Source organism: Schistocerca americana, chromosome 2 (assembly GCF_021461395.2).
Source record: "Schistocerca americana isolate TAMUIC-IGC-003095 chromosome 2, iqSchAmer2.1, whole genome shotgun sequence".
Lineage (NCBI taxonomy): Eukaryota > Metazoa > Arthropoda > Insecta > Orthoptera > Acrididae > Schistocerca > Schistocerca americana.
Window position 1 is genome coordinate 122,810,474 of NC_060120.1, and position 3,630 is coordinate 122,814,103.

General features: G+C 44.5%; 1 pseudogene; it reads left to right on the top strand.

Moving 5' to 3' along the window:
* Positions 1-2,966: 2,966 nt before the first annotated feature.
* LOC124596888 lies at positions 2,967-3,084 on the top strand (annotated as a pseudogene).
* Positions 3,085-3,630: the final 546 nt, after the last annotated feature.

Sequence of the window (3,630 nt, forward strand, 5' to 3'; positions counted from 1 at the left end):
ATCAGTTTAATTAAATTAAGAATTTAATTATAACAATTTAATTTTTTTCAAAGAAGCTAACAAGATGAACAGCACTGTATGTCGTACATCAATGAGCTTGTTTAATTACATGTGAATTTCAGAATTTTGAGACAGTAATCCGTTCACTTCGATTTTTTCTCCCATTTTTGTTCATCACAAGTAAGCACATTAACTTTAAAAAAATCGGGGAATAGAATACTAATTTGAAAAGTGACAGCAATGAGAAAGATAAAGGACGTTGAATTTATCTTTCACGTAGCACATTTATTTCACGACTGAATTTGACGCACATCCTATGAATAGACATGACTGGTGCCTGAATAAAAAAATTTAACTAAATAGTTCGCAAAAATGGTAGGATAGCACAATGAAAAAGGAAAAACACACAAGACGGAAGTGGAAAACAATAATTCAAACATTCCATCTACATATCCACGTCAGAAATAGTTCAGAGAGATACATATCATCATTATGCTCACACACTAACTGGGAAAGGTTTATTCGATTCGCAAGGTTTTGTAGAGTAGATATACAAAGTGGAAACTGCCCCTGCCGCTTACGAACGGCAAAACTTCAGCACGTTGTAAACTCGATTACGAGTTAACTGTTCAGAAATTAGACATTGAACCAGACACAAATGTAAGAAATTTTAATGGTGCAATACTAGAATGATTTTGCCACCACGAAATAAAATCAACTCGGCGAGGCAGCCCCCCCCCCCCCCCCCCCCCAACCGTTTCAACTTACACGTGGTCCGTTCAGAAACAAACCGTTACAAACATTTCCTCTATGCGCACGAGAAACTGATATTTTACTGAAATTATACCACACACGAAACAATTAAACTGGTAATATGAAAACCTACTGCAGTGCAGTTACCAAACACGAGGTACGAGAGGAACACAAAGAGACAATACCATCTTCCACGAAAACAGAAAATAAGAACAATAAAAATCACACTCGCTCGAAAACACTATTATTCTTACGTTCACTCTAAGTTATACTGGCTAGCTTTTCCTAAACATATTCACTGCTAGAAATTCCACAACATGATGTCCGAAAGGATCAAAGCAACTTCCGCTCTTTTAATTTCAACCACCATCATCGCCGATTTTTTTAACAAAATAATTATGCCACATTCCGAAAACACATAGCTAGATACGCTTCAGTTAAGCTGAACTACTTACATATTCCATGAGTTTAACATAGGGAAGTTCTTATTCGACCTACTTCCTATCAGCAAAAACCTTCTCTAGGAGCTACGTACTGTACTCACCATCCGCTAACTGCAGAGCGTCCTTTCTCCACCGAGCTTCGCCTAACTACCGGTGCAACGGAAGCTACCAGAGGGTAGGATTCCGCCACCAACCTGACAGACAGACCAACCTCAGACTAAAAGGATTAAACCTCGCTGTCCAGGTACTGGTATCCTAAGTTGGTCATCCTGTGCTACCCTCCAAACGAGAGGCAAACGTCACCTGCTCCTAGCAGACGACAACCAACGTCCCCCACAAAGGAGACCCGAAACAACACGTAAAAACACTCATTCAGTCGCATTCACGCACACATAAGGTAGGGTGAAAGGAAAACGTAATAAATACAGGTCATGATTTCCTATGGAACATAAAAAAATCAAACATAATATCATTTGAAACTTCCTGGCAGATTAAAACTGTGTGCCGGACCGAGACTCGAACTCGGGACCTCTGCCTTTCGCGGGAAAGTGCTCTACCAACTGAGCTACCCAAGCACGACTCACGCCCCGTCCTCACAGCTTTACTTCTGCCAGTACCTCGTCTCCTACCCTCCAAACTTTACAGAAGCTCTCCTGCGAACCTAGCAGAACTAGGACTCCTGAAAGAAAGGATATTGCGGAGACATGGCTTAGCCACAGCCTAGGGGATGTTTCCAGAATGAGATTTTCACTCTGCAGCGGAGTGTACGCTGATATGAAACTTCCTGGCAGATTGGATGGTAGAGCACTTGCACGCGAAAGGCAAAGGTCCCGAGTTCGAGTCTCGGTCCGGCACACAGTTTTAATCTGCCAGGGAGTTTCATATCAGCGCACACTCCGCTGCAGAGTGAAAATCTCATTCTGGATAATATCATTTAATAAGCTTTAGTTTGATTGCTCAGTCTTTCTGGGAGAGTTAGTAAATTAAACCGCAATCAGGCGGTGGACCGAATAATATGCACAGAATCCTGTGAGACAAGCGTCTTATGAAACGACTCCACAGAGACGTTTCAGTATTCCTGATTGGAAATGGAGGACGAAAGTTCCTATGACCACGTGTCCACTCTCCACGTGCTATGTGTTCCTAGTGTGTTGCACATTGTGTGACTTACGCAGCGAACTGTAAGCAGCGGAATAGTCCAGTATTCATGACGGGAACAAGCGCAGATGGCGTTTATGTACCGCCATGTAGGAGGTCGAGGGGCAGCGCAGCTATATCAAAACAAGTACACTCATGGACACTAACCACATAACACAACATTTCAAGCCCTTTTTGGTAGTCTGAGTGATCGCGGGCCTTTCAGACAGACGAACATGCTGGGAGGCGGCGGACCATGCGTACACCAGATATGGAGGACCGGGTTCTACAGGATACTGAGACGAATCCAAGCACAAGCTCCAGGCAAGTGGTCCTCCAACATAGTGCAAGCCAAAGTATGAACCGTATCCTGCATGACAATCGCTGCCATCCCTATCACCTGCAATCCCACGGGGACCACTTTGAACACCTATTGTGACGTGGTTGCGATGCAAATCAGTACTGGGTTCCGGGACGATTTGTTGTTGTACGCACACCGTCCATTTCCAGACACATGTTCATAGCACCATTTTTCCTCCATTTCCAATAAGGAATCAGCCCCTGCTATTTGCCGCTTTTATTAATGTTCAACCTGTATAGGGGAAAATTATGCAGCAGGCTTAAGATTCAAAAGGCAACGGCCTTGCCGCAGTGGATACACCGGTTCCCGTCAGATCACCGAAGTTAAGCGCTAACGGGCGTGGCCGGCACTTTGGTGGGTGACCATCCGGGCTGCCATGCACTGTTGCCATTTTTCTGGGTGCACTCAGCCTCTTGGTGCCAATTGAGGAGCTACTCGACCGAATAGTAGCGGCTCCGGTCAAAGAAAACCGTAGTAACGACCGGGAGAGCGGTTTGCTGACCACACGCCCCTCCTATTCACATCCATAGCTGAGGATGACACGACGGTCGGATGGCCCCAATGGGACACTTGTGGCCTGGAGACGGAGTGCTTATGATTCAAACATCGCATTTGAATATTGTGTATTTGTGACAATTTCGTATTATGCCTACTGTAAGAAAGCAAAACGGCTACCAGGACATACCGAAACTCGATACCTACATGATAGTGACTCGTCGAAACTGCAATTACCTTTCCGGGATATTATTGCTCACGTTGATCGAGATCCCACAAGTTTCCTGTGAATACAAGATCTTTTGGGTTCAGGAGGACCATGGTCAACGCCAAGGAGAACCCTAAGAAAAACGAACGTCAACAGATTGGATTCGCGATGGTGATGTAGGTGTAGTACCGGGGGTGATGATAGGTATGGTACTGGAGAGAAATCGCTACTAG